This window comes from Amphibalanus amphitrite, unplaced genomic scaffold, assembly GCF_019059575.1.
Source record: "Amphibalanus amphitrite isolate SeventyFive unplaced genomic scaffold, NRLGWU_Aamphi_draft 000034F_arrow, whole genome shotgun sequence".
Classification (NCBI taxonomy): Eukaryota; Metazoa; Arthropoda; class Thecostraca; order Balanomorpha; family Balanidae; genus Amphibalanus; species Amphibalanus amphitrite.
This window is the reverse complement of record NW_024881530.1, coordinates 930,994-951,126: the sequence shown is the minus strand read 5'-3', so window position 1 is coordinate 951,126 and position 20,133 is coordinate 930,994. Positions and strand designations below refer to the sequence as shown.

Genomic DNA, 20,133 nt, shown 5'->3' with positions numbered 1-20,133 from the left:
CACCTCTGAGCTTCTTTAGCCGAGAAATTTTGAACAATCCAAAATCATATCAACTCACCCCCTGGGGGGTGGTGAGTTGATATGAACTTTGACGTTTTAAAAAAGGGGCTTAATATATACATTTTTTATTCATTTTTGCTGATTGCCTCCCCAAGGCATGTGCCATGAAACTGGCACAAAAAGAATTCCGTAAATGAATGTGGCTTTTAAAGAAATCTAGAATAACCTCAAAATCCATATCAACTCACCCCGGTTTACGGTACTGGAAACTATGCACCGCTACAACCTCAACCCCGCTAAGAAATCACCCAGGGCTGTGGTAGATTCAGACTCAGCGTTGCAGTCTCCAAATGGAGATGTCCAACTGCACCATCTCGGAAATGCAGTCTCCATTTGGAACTAGGCATCTAAGCAGCGTTACAGTCGCCCGAGAAAGGTTGGTCCGAACGGGGCATCTAATCGACACTGATGATGGTGGCAGAGACATAGCAGAGGTGGCCATAATAGTGTTCCAGCCCAGAATCGGAATACAGAAGAATGACATTTCTCGGCAACTGCAGCGTCCATATACAAATTTCGCTTAAAACAGATTTACAGGCTCTTGTTTGAGCCTACTTGCTCATCAAATTCATTCGCGATGCTCATGGATAGTCCTTGTTGTAAGGAAGCGTTCAAACGCGTGCGATGCCATTTTACTCTAGCCGTCTTTTTTTTTTTTCTCTCTGAAACTAAGTTAGCAACAGACGAGCCAGGCCCAGTAGCTGTAAAGTCTAAATATATGGCCCATCGTCTTATGACTGCGACGGGCCATTTTTCAGGCCCCACACTACGCTCCCCGGCTCGGAGCTCTGGTATAACCCCTGTCCTCGAGTCCTGCTCTGACCTCTGCTCTAATGACGTCACGACGGTCCATTGACGTCACGCGTAAGACGGCGGCCGGCTCGCCTCCAGTACGGTTGTGGAAAGCCTGATTGAGGATTACGGGAGACGGGATGAAACCCGCGCGATGGATGCCGTTGCAGCCAGTGAGACTGGTAGTGGTGTTGATGGGGCTCCAAACAAGGAGAACACTCCGGCGTTGGCTCTGCAGCTGGCGCGGATGATCTGCTCGATGAATGAATCCCCAGACAGGACCGGAGACGAGGCACCACCCAAACGACGCGATTTCTGGTATAGGTATGAATTGGGACGTCGGGTGAATGGCTCACGTCTTGCACTACCACGTCCACCAGCCGCTCGCCACGATTCACGGAACGATTCCCTCGTCCAGCCAGTCTTGTGTGGCATAGGTGACGTTTTTGAAGCGTCTGTCGTGTGTGTCGTGTGTCGCTCCAGCGCTGTCATTGTGTTACACTCTGCAGGGAGCTCTACCATTCGCCACATTCCTCTGACGCTGCAGCGAAGACGTTACGGAGCTCTGCTGCGCGTATGGCAGCTACTTGAGTTCGGTCAGCGGTCGTTTGTGTGAGTTGTAACAGGTGACGCGTCGAGCCGCCCAAACGACTGTTATTGTACGCCGAAGTCTAATCCGACAATATTGCACTTGCAGTGGTTTGAATGGCTTTATTACAGTCACTCAGGTATGCCGGGTATGCGCGTTGACCTCCACTTCACCTCGGCTTTGACCTGTAAGATGACGCATATTGCCTGTCCCTCGGCTCTCACCTCACCTCACCTCACCCTGAGGCTTCATCCCGCCATCTCACCTCTGAAGAGGCCGCTGGGCCTGCTCGGCATCCGGCGCGAGGCAGGTAGCCGCCAGCCATCCCCAGCTGTCACATCGCCATCAGGCAAAAACACCTCGGAAAACATTCATGTCATTTCTGCGCGGCTCGGGCGGCAGCTGCCCGGCAGGGGGTGACCGGCGGGGGGTGGACGGCGGCCGGCGGGCCACAGGGGGTCCCCAGCGCGCCGCGACCCACCGGGGGACGGTCGGTCAGCCGCGCCGACTACAGCGCCGCACCGGCAGCGGCGGCGCTGCGGTCGGTAGAGCGGCGCGCGCGCACTCTCCGTGGAGTGGAGTGTCGCCGTGGGCCGGCCGGCGGCAGTGTGGCGCGCGACGGATAGACGGGAGGGTGCGCGGCCGGTGCTCCGAGGGTGACGAGGGGTAGCGACTCGGACAGCAGAAGACTGGGATCGTGGACAGGAGTGGACGGAGCTGTGGATCTCAAGAGTGACCTCACACAGTGTGGAAAACACCGCCAGGACTGGCACGACCGAACTGTGGTGGTTTACTGAACAGGGTGCAACTCTTGAATGTATAACCGCTAGAGCATTCTTCAAGCCTGGAGTCAAAACAGGGTAAGTCCCGTAACTTCATCGGCGTACTGCTGTTAGTGCATTTTTCTACGTGTCGTGTCTGTCGAATACTTCGGAAAGGCCTCCAGTGGACACTCAAAATCGTATTATGTTTATAGTGAGATAGTCAAAATATATCACGTTTCATAAGCCATCACAAGATAACAAATGAAGTAAAGTAACCAAAGCAGTCCAGGTTTCGTTAAGGCAAGTGCACGCACATGAAACATGATAAGGGCAGTCGTAATCGTCGAGCACATCGCACGTACCGTGTCAGCAGAACCCTCAGCACTAGCATAAGCAAGGGCAAGGAAGTTTCCTATATCGGTGCAGAGCTCGTGTTTACCAGATCGTTTATTCGCTGCTAATTAATGACTTCTTAAAAACTTAGAGGCAAACATAATATTTCGTTAAGACTGGCTATCTATGTAGCTTTATTTATACGATTATTGGTAGGTACTCATATCTTCCCTAACTAATGACAGATAGTGGAAAAGAAGTAAGGTGAAATTACCTACACGTATTCATTGATTAATTGTTCGCTACCCAGAAGAGCTACGACTGACCTGTAGTGTATAGACCTTATTCGTAGATCTACTTGTTTCCTAAAAACGACGCCAGCTCATCAAGCATGGAACGAGATTTAAATTTGAAGCCTAACATCTCTGAAATATGATATTTTTGTAATGAAATGACGTGGGCTTCCTAACGCTTCATAACAATACCATTATGGATGCTAAAATGTTGCATTACACGTTGTAACTTCACATCGATAAGGCACCACTGAAGTTGCACACAGAAAATGCGATATGCAACATTCATGTCCTCACTAGTGGTGTCAATCGGAACTTGAATCTTTGGAATTCCGATTTTGTCCAATGTCCAATTCGGAATTCGGTTGGACAATGACGGCAGGCGTTGGACAACTTTGGACAATCACTTGCTACACCTCAGCATTTTTATAAAGCAATCGTGTTGAACACTGATTGGCGAATAGAAAGCTCAGCTTTTGAGATGATTAACACATTAAAGCTGGTAATAGTGCATTTAAAACAAATTAAATAACAGTGTTGAGTGTAAACTATTGCGTAGGTTTCGGACATCTTTGGACAAATGGCTGGCTTGGACATTTTTGGACGAACAATCAACGTAAGCATTGGAAATTGGACGGACATTGGACATATATTTTCTGAAACTGACAACACTAGTCCTCACCACTAAACATTCACATATTCATATATTTTTGTCATTTTCAACTAACCCACTTTCCCCTCAGCCCACAAAAGAAGCCACTTGCCAATAAATCACAACACAAAGCTCCCTACATCCTGCTCGACTGTCACATTTACCGGCGCAGAAATCGCCCCGAATCTGATGTGGCCAATCGCTAATTGTTCTCGGTGGCTGATATTTTATGTTAAAGGTAGTGTGCCAGCTTTCTTGGACCGTATGGAGTTAATGGCCCAGATAAGGAGAACCGGATTTTTAGAACTTATCCATACCTTCAAAACTCATGGAAACGTCTTAAATTCTTCAAATTTTGAGTACCCCAGTGCGAAATTCGCCCCGACGGGTTGTCGGTCGTACCCCAACCACATTTCACACCACTATGAACAATAAATGCACACACTGAAATCGCTATTACCGATATGCTCATCCAATCAAGTTTCGATAAACCCGTTCATCATCATCTCCTGCGGTTTCGAACACGCCTGTTAGGTGGCTTCTGATGCTCGTCGAGGTCGGAATTTCCAAATACGCGTGGTGCGTCGGGCCGCGCGCTCTGACTTCGGACAAGAAAAATGCGTCAGCTGATCATTGTCATTTCTGCCACTTGCGTGTGGTGAAATGGGGTCATAACTTATAAGACGGCTTTTTCATATCAATTATTTTACATAAAATCATATTTCAAACCATAAATAATGTTCGACAGCCAAATAAAAGAAACAATACCAATACGGGCTTACAGTTTAAGGCTCGACATTGTGTTGTCTACGATTAGACAGCTGATAACTCATTCCCGTACGTCGTATGGTCGTAACACTATAATGACCTTTGCTTATTGTCACAAGTGCGCCGCATTCGCGATTGTTGCCCGACGCCTGTTTGCAGGTGAGCCCACTACAGTTGTTATACATATCTAAAAACCGAAAAACTTTTAGGCGAAAAAGGCACTATTCCAGGCCCATTTTTGATTTTTTTTGCGATATTAGGTAAAAACAGAAGCTTCTTATCCGAGGAAAAATAAAATGGGAAATCTTTCAAAGGTGGCACACTACCTTTAAAGGTAGTGTGCCAGCTTTCTTGGACCATATGGAGTTAATGACCCGGATAAGGAGAACCGGATTTTTAGAACTTATCCATACCTTCAAAACTTATGGAAACGTCTTAAATTCTTCAAATTTTGAGTACCCCAGTGCGAAATTCGCCCCGACGGGTTGTCGGTCGTACCCCAACCACATTTCACACCACTATGAACAATAAATGCACACACTAAAATCGCTATTACCGATAGGCTCATCCAATCAAGTTTCGATAAACCCGTTCATCATCATCTCCTGCGGTTTCGAACACGCCTGTTAGGTGGCTTCTGATGCTCGTCGAGGTCGGAATTTCCAAATACGCGTGGTGGGTCGGGCCGCGCGCTCTGACTTCGGCCAAGAAAAATGCGTCAGCTGATCATTGTCATTTCTGCCACTTGCGTGTGGTGTAATGAGGTCATAACATGGATGAAGGAGAACCTGGATTGGAAACTAACAGCTGATTGCGTTCCCTTCGGTAAGTGCCCGAGGGCACGCGCGGCGGCAGCGGGAGCCGCGTCTACCGCGCATTCACTGGCGCCGCGTAAGCGTTCACCGGCGCCGCGGAAGAGAAAAACACTAGAAATAAATGGCCCTCTTTTTCAAGGTCGCCTGTATTCGGCCCTCGTGTACGACTTTGGTGCGGAACGAACAATAATAGTTTTGGTCTCATTCGATAGCCTGATCAATTTTGTCTGTCGTAAGTAGCTTCTAAACCTAAAAATAAATCCGCATTGCGGTCTAATACCCGTTTCAAAACATGCCGCCCCGCGTCCACCATAGGCCGTAATGCTTAACGGCGGGAGTTTCCAGTCCCGATACTTACCGAACGCTAGGTGGCAGGTCGATCGCCCGGAACGCTGCCCGTAATGTTGAAGGAATAGGAGTTTCCTATCCAGGTTCTTTCATCCATGGTCATAACTTAAAGGGACACTCCCACCTTAACATTAGTTTTGAGTTGAGATAGCCAAATTGGTGGCCATGGCCTGCAAATACCGGTTTGGGCACTCACAACATCGACAAATGCTTTAATTCGGAGATATGGAATTTCAAACTTGCAGTTTTCGGATTCTAAGGGGCTAGTGCATTGGTATGCCCCCTTAGAATTTGTGACGTCAGCGGAGATCTAACTATTTTTAAATCTTTTACTAAAACGTTTGGTAGCACGCGGTGGTATATGCTGCTTTGCGCGCAACAAATGCCGCACTTTCAAATAAAGTCGCTAGGAACAGCGGAGATCCCAAAAAGTAAACAAAAGTAAAAGTCTAATATCTTGAAAACCGGTGAATATTTTTCGATGAAATTTGGTAGATATTCGTTTTCGCTCTTTCTGAACCGAGCGACATCACTTTCGTGCCAATTCATTAACTTTTTTGAAGGTGGGAGGGTCCCTTTAAGAGACGGCTGTTTCATATCAATTATTTTACATAAAATCATATTTCAAACCACAAATTAATGTTCGACAGCCAAATTTAAGAAACAATACCAATACAGGCTTACAGTTTAAGGCTCGACATTGTGTTGTCTACGATTAGACAGCTGATAACTCATTCCCGTACGTCGTATGGTCGTAACACTATAATGACCTTTGCTTATTGTCACAAGTGCGCCGCATTCGCGATTGTTGCCCGACGCCTGTTTGCAGGTGAGCCCACTACAATTGTTATACATATCTAAAAACCGATAAACTTTTAGGCGAAAAAGGCACTATTCCAGGCCCATTTTTGATTTTTTTTTGCGATATTAGGTAAAAACAGAAGCTTCTTATCCTAGGAAAAATAAAACGGGAAATCTTTCAAAGGTGGCACACTACCTTTAACACACTTTTGGCTTAGTATTTGGATATTTGGCACATAAGTGGGAAAAATATTAAAAATAACAACACACGTGCTGGTATCATTCACGTGTTCTATTTTTCTATTTTTTTTCTAACATGGTACGTCTAAGCCAATCATTACTACCGTTCAACAACGGCAAAAAAGCAAAAAATGTCTTACTTAATTCAACATAAGATTGCTGGTTTGAAAATGATGGTACAGTGTTTTAATTTGGCATACCAATGCGCAAAGAAGTGACGCAAATTTGATGAAAATTTTGGCTCGTTATTCGCACCCGAATTTGAGATATAGGACTCCAAAGTTCGGAACGTTTTTTTTTGGGCCACCCGGTATATACATACTGATTAAAAAAAAAAAAATGTTATACCTAATCGGTCGTACCCCAACCACATTTCACACCACTATGAACAATAAATGCACACACTGAAATCGCTATTACCGATATGCTCATCCAATCAAGTTTCGATAAACCCGTTCATCATCATCTCCTGCGGTTTCGAACACGCCTGTTAGGTGGCTTCTGATGCTCGTCGAGGTCGGAATTTCCAAATACGCGTGGTGCGTCGGGCCGCGCGCTCTGACTTCGGCCAAGAAAAATGCGTCAGCTGATCATTGTCATTTCTGCCACTTGCGTGTGGTGAAATGGGGTCATTACTTATAAGACGGCTTTTTCATATAAATTATTTTACATAAAATCATATTTCAAACCATAAATAATGTTCGACAGCCAAATAAAAGAAACAATACCAATACGGGCTTACAGTTTAAGGCTCGACATTGTGTTGTCTACGATTAGACAGCTGATAACTCATTCCCGTACGTCGTATGGTCGTAACACTATAATGACCTTTGCTTATTGTCACAAGTGCGCCGCATTCGCGATTGTTGCCCGACGCCTGTTTGCAGGTGAGCCCACTACAGTTGTTATACATATCTAAAAACCGAAAAACTTTTAGGCGAAAAAGGCACTATTCCAGGCCCATTTTTTATTTTTTTTTTGCGATATTAGGTAAAAACAGAAGCTTCTTATCCTAGGAAAAATAAAATGGGAAATCTTTCAAAGGTGGCACACTACCTTTAATCTTCCACTGTTGGCGGTAAATGCAGTGATGCGTCTGTGTCGAGCTGTACTGTCGGTCGGTTGGCCTGACCTGAGGCACCGCCCGCCCAGACGCCCTCCATCAGTGAGTACATGACGTGCGTACCGAGCGATGTGCGTTCACCTCTGGTAGGCTGCGCTCTGCGCACGAGCTGTAGTGAGGTTTGGTGCGCGCGTGGAGTGGAGGGGCTGAGGAGATAGAATGAATGACCTCACCTATCCATGCTTCTATCCTCAGGATACTGAAATCCTTCTCCTCCACACCGCCACCCCCTTCCGGGCTGGACAGGCAACTTTATCTCATGCGGGCTGCTCCCTTGGAGCGGCACCGCTGCTCCCGAGGGAGCGCACCCCGTGCAGTGAGTGCCTTGGGGCTGGGTGGCCTGTCTTCGGACGGGCTCAGCCCCGGCGACTCACTAGGGTGCCTGCCCAGACCAATGTCTCCCCCTAATTCCTATCATCCTTCCGGCTCTGCAATGGTCTTGTCGACCGAAAGGGCCTAACCCAACAAAACATTAATGAATGAATGAACAGCTGCAATTGTGTAGCATTCACAGCTGGAAGAGATTTGTGAGAAATAAAGTGTATTTTTAGATTGAACTGTATCCGGTATCATATTATGCTCAAAGAGTCACATTTCTTCATACAATTTATTTCAGAATTTTCAGAACGTGAAGCTGTTGCCGTTCGCCCTTCATAAAAATGAGGTGTAGGTACTATCTGCACCTGCATCTTATAAGAAATGCAGGTACTATTTATGCCATTGTTTATTAATATTGAGGTCCTACCTACTAAGACCAATGTCTACAAGCTAATGTAGGTAGGTATAGACCCACAAGGATATAGTCAACATTTCAGCAGCAATAAATAAAAAAGAAAACAAAAACCAAACTAAACAATCAAATCACCCCCTTGATCGTATCAATAGCGCTACAGCACCGATGCTTCGCCGAATCTAATCTTCTGGGAAGGCTATCTGCGCAGACCGTTGTACTTCTACAGCTACTGATGTCAGCCCGGCATCGATTCACTCGCAGCCTCGTATCTGTCAGGTACTGCAGCGCGACATCTCCATTGTCTGACATCGTCTTCTGTCCCGGTGCACTGTCACAGCCCGCTGCCCCGCGGCGCGCATGCCACGGCCTCGGTTCGCGGAGCGCCCCCCCCCCCCCATTTACGAGTCGCTCGCACTCAGACGCTGTCGTATGGAATGTGCGATTGTGGGTTTATTGTAGAAGAGTGTCCTTATCTTTATAGTGGCCATTGCAGTGAGATCGCCGCACGGGGAATTTATGCTGTTTAAAAGGTCATCCAGAGCTGCCGCGACAGCCCAGAGCCAATTAGGACCCCATAGTCAGCCGCTTCTGCAATCAGATGTGTCATGGTTGGAAGTCGTCAGGCTCCAAACTGTGCGGATCGCCAGGGTGGGAATCATTCGCCATTGTTAACTGACAATTAGCCACGTCCGAGCAATTTACGATAGCAATGACGCTTCATTTTAACCGGTGCAATCCAGAGTGGCTATGCAGTGCCACTTAGGCCGTTCTTTATTGATGCCGATGGTCGGACGCAGTGGTGCGTCCACCGATCACATACCGGCGACAATGACGCCGCGGCGGCGGCAGCGCGCTGCGCATGCCGCCGGTAACGAACTAAGTGCCCGTTCTGCGTTCTTTGGGCGACATTTTTACGGCGTGCCGCGGGCGCCGAAATGAGGGACGCGGATCCGGGACTCGAAAAGCTTCGGATGGCCGGAGTTTTTGACAAGCTTTTCAGGCGTTTTTAGTGGACCCGAGGAACGTTAAGGGAGTTGGATAACCATCAGCGAGAAATAACCCGGCCGGTGTTCGGCGCAGATGGGAGACGGGACGCAAACCTGCCTTGTTAGCGACCAGTAACTGTCCCGTCTTGGATTTACTTCTAGAGATCCGAGGCACATACGGTTCAAGTTGTTTAAAATCAATCAGTTCACCTCTCAAAGCGTCCAGAATGTGTGGGGTCTGGCTACACCGGGGACACTTTCATCGTTTTTCCGATCAATAGCGCCTCCCTTCCCACACAATACGCTCCATTTGCGCCGTCTCCCCTATCCCCTCATCCCTTCTTTCTCACGGACAGGTCTCCTCCCTCCTCAACCGTCCCCACCTGTCCGAAGAATTCTCTTGCCGAAAAATATCGCCGATCTTGGACCTGGGACGGCATCTCGTCGATAACCGATCACCGGCATGCATGAATGCGCTTTGTGGGCCCGCCGCGGGCCGGGCTGGGGTGGGCCGCGGACCTCCCGCGCAGGGCACGCATAGCGCATCACGCACGACTGAAGCAGAGGACAACATAGGCACGGACAGAGGGCCCGCCGATCGGAGGGCGGCCGGCGGCGCCGAGAGGCAGCAGCTGCGTGAGGCGCGGCCCCGTGATGGAGCGGCCAAGGTTAGACCAACAGTCGACCAGAGTACTTAGCGAAATGAGCTCCGGTAATGATTGTCGAACGTCCGCGGAAGATGGCTCAAAAGATGAGCCGTGGAGATGGTGGTGGGAGGGGGACGGAGAGAAGTACGTGGGCTGTCTGAGAGAAAATGAACGACTTGCTTATGACTTGGTAAGACAGAGTATAACAGGTATCACCCACGTGATCTACAAATGGAAAATGATCGTATGTGGGTGGATATCGAGGAAATCATTGTAAGAACAATAATGCATTTCCATTATTCCGCTTCATATTGGTGTGATGTTTCATGGCAGTGTTTCGAGAATCGAAAGCTATCAGTTACCATGTCACATCTATCACTTCTTTCCTCGCCTTTTTCGCTGCTTAGAATCGTGGTTGGTTTCAGCTATACATTTTGTAGCAGCGATCGATCAAAATCGATTGCCCTCAGTTTCTGAATATAAAAGACATGCTCCCATTTCAACAACACATCGTTTGTCATATCCTCATTATATTTCAACACACGTATCTACACCTTCCTAGACGCAATGGTCTGTTCTTCGCATGAAGTTGCTGTGTATTTTTGTGATGTCTTTTCTCTTCCTCGCTTCTCCGTATGTGCATTCCAATGTGTCGGCCTGCTGCGCCTGCTTCTGCTCACTATAAATATTCTATATGGCCGTTTAACATGCCTGTAAATTAGGATGGCATCCAGCCTTTTGTCATGCGATCTTTTAGCCGGCTTGCCCGCTCAATTAGGCCCATTTGTTTGCGAATCACTGCGATCGTAAACATCCCAAGCAGTGCCAATGTTTATTTTGCTGTCACGCTGAGCCATCCGCATGGTCGAATGTCCAACGTTGGTCTTGGACTCAATCCCTGCATCCAAAAGATATCCAACAGTAAATTGGTGGCCTATTCTTATGAGGAAACCCCACCACATTCAGCATTGACCGTTTAAATAGCAACGCTTCACCAACGTACATGACACGTGACCCACCTACATACAATGCACGTTGGTGAATATGGAGACCACATGACGCATAACAGCTCCCGACACAATGGTCACGTGACATGTCACCTGGGCCACGTGACTCTCGAGTCCAGGGGCGCTCCCTTGTCGCCAGGCGGGGTAAGCTCCTGACAATAACTTTCGTGTCAACCGCGCCCAGCGCGGCAGAGAGGGTGTCTCGTAGCCTGTCGGGAGAGGCCATAAAACAGGCAGCTGCTCCACTATCACTCAGTGGCTCAGAACGCGCTGCAGCCGGCCGCCATTAAAACGACATTAATCTGCACATTAACAGGGCCCGAGCAACTTGCGCTCGCGCTCGTTTCAAATGGAGGAAGCCATTAAAAAGACACAAATATAGGCATAACCAGTAGCAGGTAGCTGTTTGCATGCAAGAGGAGCGTGCGCCAGCGAGGTGGGAAAGAGGGAGGCACAACGAGCAAGTAGGAAAGAGGGGAGAGGAGGCCGAGGAATTCAGGGACAAAGGGAGGCGGAGGATATTTGGGGAATGTGTGGAATGCGGCGCGCATGCCTGTGTATTAGTACGGGTGACACGGGCTGTCTCCCGTCGCATTGCCTGTTTGGTCTGTACAAACGGAACAAATCGGTAGTAAAAGAAACTGGTTCGGTAGCCGGCCGGCGCACGTACCTAATTAACGCGGAACTCCTTGCGTCCGCATGCGCGTCATTTTCGTGCGGCCTTCAGAGCTCTCCGAAAGCCGGATTTCCACTGGCTATCTACTGTCGGTGAATCGAGTGCGGATGACGAGCAGTTTACTTTGAGCGTTTGAATTTGTTCTGGCGCTGGTGGGTGGCGCGAACTCGCCGACAACTTGCTGAATCGAGGTAATTTGCGACACAGATGACACCGTACGGAGGATTTATCTGCTCCTACGCGGTAGGAGACTGTCACATTGGCCGCCTCGTGACACTGAGGCCGGCGGAGCGGCACGAATCCATGCAAATGCTGCTGTCATTCGTCCGGTCGATACAGCGGGACGAAGCAGCCCCACCTCACCGTCTACTTTGAAGCGGACTCCGACTGGCTGAGTTGTCCCATAATGACTTAACGTGAACATTGGTTTTTTAGGGTCAATGAGACAGACAGGTGGTGAAAAATATCTATGTATGGTCCCATATTTTAAATGCAGTCTTTAAATGAAAAGAGGAACGCCATGCCGTCAAATCATCTAGTACAATGTTGCGTGTTTTCTGAGGATTTAATGATAATGAAACCTTCAACGAGCTGAAAAAAAGACCTACAATGATCAGATAACCATGGTGCTACTCTTAGACCGTCAAGGCTTGATCTAGCTTGGACTCGTATATTTGAACAGCGTTTATAGATGTTATAAGCAACAGCTGCCGGCCGTCGCTCCCTCTCCGCATCGCGGCCCGGCCAGGGATGTTTGCCTGTGCTCCATCGTAGTCTCCAGAGGAATGCAAACACTCGAACGGTTACTGAGGCGTCGCGTCAGGGACTCAGGCACCAGACTTGTGCCGGGACCAAAAATCAAGATCCAGGATCCTCAAGGTCCCACGGCAAATTCAATTTTTAGAATCCAAGGTTTCCAAGGTCCAACGGCAAATTCAATTTCTAGAATCCAAGGTTTCCAAGGTCCCACGGCAAATTCAATTTCTAGAATCAAGGTTTCCAAGGTCCCACGGCAAATTCAATTTCTAGAATCCAAGGTTTCCAAGGTCCCACGGCAAATTCAATTTCTAGAATCCAAGGTTTCCAAGGTCCCATAGCAAGTATACTTTGCAGGGTCCACAGTCCCCAAGGTCCCACGACAAGAATGCATTGCAGGATCCACAGTCCCCAAGGTCCCACAACAAGAATGCATTGCAGGATCCACAGTCCCTAGGGTCACACGAAAAGTGTGAATTTCAGGATCCACAGTCCCCAAGGTCCCATGACAAGTACACACTTCAGAGTTCAGGGTCCACAGTCCTCAAGGTCCCACGACAAGAATACATCTCAGGATCCAAAGTATTCAGGGTCCCACAACAAGAACTTAAACAAACTAACATTCTGATGAGCAGACTTACTTCTAAATATTCTGCCAACGGATGCCCAGCAACATTGAAAGGGGCAGAACCTATGCAAACCTGTGGACTGTGGTGGTTTTATCGTTAACCAACATAGGTAGGGGGAGCTTCAACACAAGTTAAAAATGAATCATAATATCAATCTCTCCTTCTTTAACCTGACAAATTCATAAAAATATAGGTAGGTAATAGGTACCTTGCAATTTGTATTGTCGTGTCCCTTTCAATTCAATCTTACCTTATCAGTAGGAATGTAGGATAGCACCTCACAGTTATTGAAGACAGACATTCAAGTATTCTTTCAGGCAATATAAAAAACCAGAAATAAAACCTACAGGCTTCATAGAAATGGAAAAGTTGAATTGGATAGGTATATGCTTTCGATTTTCTGCACATTCAGTTACATAATACCTTGGATAAAAAGTAAAATATGTTCTAAGTCTTGTTTGCGCGAGCGCTCACAGAAAAACTGAACGACTAAGCCAATAGAATTAACGGTCGTCAAGTTAGATGTAAGTGAATCCTAATCTATAATCTAAGATTCGGAATCAGGTGAGCCCCTACGATTTGGACCAAAATTGGTCAGTGGATAGTACGTAACGTCCTGATTACGATGCACCCAAAATCTAAGCTCGGCCCGCCATATTTACGAAGTTACGGATGTTTGAATTTCAAGGTCATTCGGGAGAGCCCCTACGATTTCCGTCAAAATTTGTGTACGGACACTCTAGATGCTCCTCATTACGAATATCACAAAATTTAAGCTCGGCCCGCCATATTTACGAAGTTACGGAGGTTTGAATTTCAAGGTCATTTGGGTGAGCCCCTACGATTTCCGTCAAAATTTGTGTGCGGACACTCCAGACGCTCCTCATTACGAATATCGCAAAATTTAAGCTCGGCCCGCCATATTTACGAAGTTACGGAGTCACAAAGTTACGGAATTTCAAGGTCATTCGGAGAGCCCCTCCGATTTTCGTCAAAATTTGTATGCGGACACATTACATGCTCCTCATTACGAATATCATAAAAGCTAAGCTCGGCCCGCACTATTTCAAAAGTTAGAGATGTTTGAATTTCAGTGAGTTTCAAACGTCAGTAACTTTTGAAATAGTGCGGGCCGAGCTTAGCTTTTATGATATTCGTAATGAGGAGCATGTAATGTGTCCGCATACAAATTTTGACGAAAATCGGAGGGGCTCTCCGAATGACCTTGAAATTCCGTAACTTTGTGACTCCGTAACTTCGTAAATATGGCGGGCCGAGCTTAAATTTTGCGATATTCGTAATGAGGAGCGTCTGGAGTGTCCGTACACAAATTTTGACGGAAATCGTAGGGGCTCACCCAAATGACCTTGAAATTCAAACCTCCGTAACTTCGTAAATATGGCGGGCCGAGCTTAAATTTTGTGATATTCGTAATGAGGAGCATCTAGAGTGTCCGTACACAAATTTTGACGGAAATCGTAGGGGCTCTCCCGAATGACCTTGAAATTCAAACATCCGTAACTTCGTAAATATGGCGGGCCGAGCTTAGATTTTGGGTGCATCGTAATCAGGACGTTACGTACTATCCACTGACCAAGTTTGGTCCAAATCGTAGGGGCTCACCTGATTCCGAATCTTAGATTATAGATTAGGATTCACTTACATCTAACTTGACGACCGTATAGAATTAGAGTACCTATCAGCGAGCGCAAACCTTACTTACTGTTCATTCACATTAGATTGAAGGCTCTGAACAAAATTCCATCTGACAATTTTTTCGTCAGCCGGTTATTCGTCGGCAGATTTTCGTCTGACTTTTTCGTCTTGCATTTTTTCGTCTGTTCGAATTAATTTGGTGCATTTTCGTCTGAGTATTTTTCTGTCCGGCATTTTTTCGTCTGGACGAGGCGGAAAATGTCCTTATGAAAATAATGCGCGGACTTAAAAATGCACAGACGAACAAATGCATAGACGAAAGTCTGCGGACGAAAATCTGCAGACGAAAAATTGTCCGACGAAAACCTGCTAAACGAAAAAGTTGAACTGTCATGGAATCATTGCTTATATTGCTCATTGCTCAATGGTGATTTGATGAATTGCAAAACAAATAAGTTTGACACTTACTTGGTCAGTGGGTAGCTTCCAAGTAGCTTCAAGCCCGGCATATCACAACCCAGAAAATATGTGAGGTGAGATTAGAAAAGAACTCTCCAAACCACCACTGTCCACTGTTTGACAGTTTCATAATCCATAACATTGATAATGTAAAAAGCTACCAGGTCTCTTGTTCCAGTTCTGCCTCACAGCCATGGCAACGATTTTGCTCTATATATGTCTACACAGTCTGGTTCGTTTTCTCTTCGTGTAGCTATCTAGCCCCTTGCAGCTGGTCGCTCAACCATAGATATTTATTGAAGTGCCTACAGACAAAACCTAGTGCAGGGTCCTTAGTGGCCCATGTGCAACATAAACCTCATGGTCCAGCTTCCAGGATTCTTGAGGTCCCTCAACAAAATGATGGTGTAGGTCCAGACCGTTCTCCTAAGATCCCATGACAAATAATAAAACTGGTACTGAAGGTCTGCATTCTGCAGGGTCTTGCAGCATACCAAAATTTTGAGGTCCTAACCCCTGGGTTTCCATGGTTTTACGGCATATGAAATGTTGAGGTCCTGGGTTTCTAAGGTCTCATGTCACATGAAATGTTGATGTCCTGGGATTCCAAGGTCTCACGGCATATGCAAATGTTGAGGTCCTGGGATTCCAAGGTCTCGCGACATATGCAAATGTTGAGGTCCTGGGATTCCAAGGTCTCGCGGCATATGGATGTTTTAAGGTCCTGGGATTCCAAGGTCTCGCGGCATATGGATGTTTTAAGGTCCTGGGTTTCCAAGGTCTCGCGACAAAAATGACAATACAAGGTCCAGGATCCTTCAAGGTCCCAGACCTTGGACTCTGCGAACCCTGGATCTCGGATCTTTTTGGGACCTTGGCACAAGTCTGTCAGGCACATTCCACCGCCGAGAAATCCTGCTCCGAGACAGATGAAGTGGACTGAAGAGATAGCCTTGATCCCATCCAGTAGTTGAAGTACGGACGACAAGCTCGGCATCGCGGTCCTCGATTATCCATGGCGTTCACTACGACACACTCCCATGCACTTTGATATACGCCGGTAAACAGGGATCCAAAGAGGTTCACGGGGATCCACGGAGATCCGCAGAGATCCAAAGCGATCCATACCGCCCGCACTCAGCCCGCGCGAGCCTCCGACCCCTCCCTTCCCCTCGCCAGCTGATGGCGCTCGGCCGGTCAGACCGAGAGGTGTGAACGAGATGGTCCCCCGCCTGAATACCGCCAATTGGCGATCAATCAGCGTCCGATTGAGAAATCTCCCCGCCCGTACGGGAAGTCACCCTGCCGAGTTTTTACAAAAGGCGTCATTAGAGAGCGTGCGGGGTTCGAGCCCACGGAGCCAGCGCTCTCAGAGACGGGCGGCTTTATTATAAATGGTCATGAGACGAGCGTGAGAAGCGTCCGATGGTATTTGGCCGGCTTGTAAGTAAACAAAGCGGTCGTGAGATTGCCTAAGTACTGTAAGAAGTGCGGTTTAAGTCCGTTAAGTCTTAGTGCTCAGGACTGCCGTGGGTTTTACATTTTATCGGCTCAAGGCATATGGTGTTCAGCTTTGGTTTATTTTTGAACCAGCCGGACGACACTGCCAGACCTTTGTTAGATTAGTGAGAGCTAGATTAGCTTCAAATGCTGATTAATTCCGTCTTGAAATTTGAGGCTCCTGGGCTATACTAGAAAGGGATCAACATTGATGCGACAATACAGTTTTTATATTTTTAGTAGAGAAGAAAATGTTTAAGCATTCGGTATCAGAAGCAGGAATTTGAGTCTACCTGAGCTTCGTTTGATTGCGAATTAGGCACATGATATCATCCCCGTCGCGTAATTCTTTTTTCCAATCAAAGGAAGGCGCTATACGGAGAATAACCCATTGCGTCATTGAAAAGTGACTTACACCTCGATTCGGTCAGCTGGCTGCTTGGCGTATTGGTTAGCGCACTCGCCTCATGATATGATAACTAGGGTTCGTATCCCGCTGCCGGCCGAAATTTTTGGCGCCTTGTAGGTTAGGTTAGGTTGTAGGTTTGTAGGTTTGTAGGTTGTAGGTTGTAGGTTTGTAGGTTAGGTTGTAGGTTTGTAGGTTAGGTTGTAGGTTTGTAGGTTGTAGGTTAGGTCAGGTTAGGTTAGGTTATGTTAGTTTTTGTTTGGTTTGGTTACAAAGAAGCATCTTCGGGTACAGCGCCTTCCTTTGGTTGGAAAAAAGAAACACGCATCCCCGTCACTTAATGTGATACTTGAAGCAGCAAATTTCACATTATTAAATCGAAGCGGCGACATTCGCGAACGTCCATTCGAATGGAAGTTTCCCCTTCAGAATTCTCTGGAGATCGATATTTGTGTCCACCACCCATTCTATATTTCAATTTTATGGACCACCTCTAACCAAAACCCGGACCCTCGGCCTTTCGCAACCACCACCAGCCGTTTATCCAAACCACTCTCCCCAGCATCTCAACACAAAGCGGTCTATCCTGCGGGCGCCGCACTCCGGCCAGGTGCGTTCCCCTCCCCTCGCACCCTCCCTCTTCCCCTCTGCCCCTCCTCCTTCTATCGTCTCTCCCTCCTGCCTCCGCTTTGATGCGCGAGACAATCCACGCATTCCTGGCTTCATGCTTTTCTGTCATAGTGGGTGAATTTTATGGACTTTTGTGTGACAGAGCCGGGCCGGGCGCGGCGGGGCTTCTCTCACCTTTATGCGCGAGTCACTCGGTAATCGGGCAGCCGAGACCGGTATGCGGACTCGCACTATAGCACGCCCTCCAGTCAAATAGCGCACGGGGGATGGCGTTTTGTGAGTGGCACGCCCCTTACGCATCGCATGCCGGCCTTCTCAGAAGGGAAGGAGGGGCCGCAGCGAGCCACCCCGGCTGAGGCGGGGCGCAGCGGGCCGCCGCGAGCGGAGATGAGCTCTGCATTGCTTCGTGCCGAGTTCTCTGGAAGCGGTCGGACCGCCGCCGCCGACCAGACAGGCGAGGCGTATTGCACGTTGCGTGATACAATGTAGATCGTGGACAGTGGGCGGCGCACCGGCCGGCTGAGCGCCAAACCGGACGCCCGGCGCCGAGCAGCATGTGCAATGCGCCCCGGTGCATGCCAGCGGAATCAGACGCGTAGCGGCCGACTCAGTGGCGTTGGATTAGGCGGGCCCGAGGAATTCGCCGCGATCAGGCCCGACTATGAGCCGGGCCCGCCGCGGTCTGTTCAGGGCCGGCGCGGCGGCTCGCTCGGCTCAGCGCGGCGGCTAGGAGCGGCACAACGGCTCAGATCGGCTCGCAGTTTTCTTTTCAGCTGGAGGCGGCGGCGCGGTGCGAGAAAGGGACAGGTGTCTGGCCGCAGAGCGGCGAGGACAAAGCCGAGGCGTCTTTGGTCGCGGTGCCGAGCCGTCTCGGGCGGCGGGAGGGCGGCCGGCGGGACGTTAGTAGGGATTCCGGAGGGGAGGGGTTATCCCTCGGGGAGGGCAAATGGGGGGCTCTGTTAGGGCCCAGCCGTCTCCTGGTTACGGTTTTGGTCATTAGACTTCATCCTGACTGATCTCACACACCCCTTTAGGCCGTCTAACCGCCCATAACAATTTTATGCGATCGCCTCGAATCTCGTTTAGAATCTCGGGATCAGTTTCGAAAGACCCTACGAACCCGCATCACAAAAACTCGGAGTTTGCCACCACGTTTTGCGAGCGACGCGGGGCAGGCCGCGTGCGGCGCCGGGCCGGTCGCGGTGGGTCGTCGGGGTACCGGGGTCCGGACTCCGAGCGGGCGCAGGTGGCGGCGACCTCGGCTGCTTGCGGTGACGCTCCATCTGAGCTGCGGCATTGTGCTGTCGGAGCGCGGGCCTCCCGCTGTGACCGACCCTGTCCCGGCGCTGTCCCGCCCGACCCCGGCCCGCCAGCGCCGGCCAAATGCCGACCTGTCAGACTCCACCCCGGCTCAGCGACCGCAGTCGTTCACCTGTGCCTCGTTCTTCATGAGAAGTGGCACGTGCTCATGGCTTGGTTTTTCACGTGCGCTCTGTTGAGCCGTATGAATACCGTGATCACGATGTTTAATTATGTGCAATTTCTTGCATTATGATGGACGGGTGGATAATTTGATTACTTTGTAAGTGCCCGTGATTTTCATTATAAAAATGAAGTGTGGAAGCTTAACACATACTTAATCTGATTTATCTGAACACATCTTTCATGCGTATCTTGCCTTGCAATGAAGTTTATTCCTATTTAGGTATGGGCGATATGAGTAATGAGTCTCATTTTGTTTCAGAAACGACCCACCAGGAAGGCAGAAGGAGCGACTGAGGCCCGCCAATAACTTTTAAGGTAAGTCCAGCACTTGTACATACAGCATCCTGTTGCATTCTTCCCTTTTTGCACTCAGCCCGAGCGAACGGCACAAATACATTCTCAGTTTGTCTCAGCACCATTCCAGCCCACTATCTCTCCCTCGCCAGCTCTCAAACCACACGGACACGATCGTACCCACGCCGTGAGCGATTCCCTAGCGATACGGCAGCCGCCAGAGCTGCAATGTGTCAGCTTTGCAGTCGCGATGTCAGCGCCGATACCTGTCCGTCACCGCTGGGCTGACCTTCGACTGCTTTCGCCAATTTGAGACGAAATCGGACAATCTCGGGCGCTAGCTGCGGATCATGGGATTTTTTTTCGGCAGGACTCCGAAGCCTGAAAGCGGGTTTATTTCTATTACATGGAGCACTTGTTTGTGACAGATAGTCGGACATGATATGGCGTACTAATGATCCATGCGTGCCGTAAAGCCTTTGGACAACTCACGCCTTTTTAAAACTTATATCTAATCGATCCACGCACGCCCTGCTTTTAAAGGTATAAAAACTAATATAATTTTTGCAACTGATTGACTCTAAAAACTCATTTAGGTACTCCAGACTATGCTAACATTTTATCGAATTGTTTAAATAGTCGGTGTTGATGCATCTACCATTATTCAGTGATTATGATGATGCCTATATCC

At 48.4% G+C, this 20,133-nt stretch overlaps 1 protein-coding gene across 1 annotated transcript in view; it reads left to right on the top strand.

Annotated features, from left to right (window-relative positions):
• The first annotated feature begins 2,002 nt into the window (after positions 1-2,002).
• The window catches only part of LOC122369800, a 58,769-nt gene continuing 40,638 nt past the window's right edge, over positions 2,003-20,133 (top strand). The window contains exons 1-2 of the mRNA XM_043344811.1: positions 2,003-2,301; positions 19,408-19,463. The gene's annotated coding sequence lies outside the window, so the exon portion shown is untranslated. The remainder of the gene's footprint in view (positions 2,302-19,407; positions 19,464-20,133) is intronic.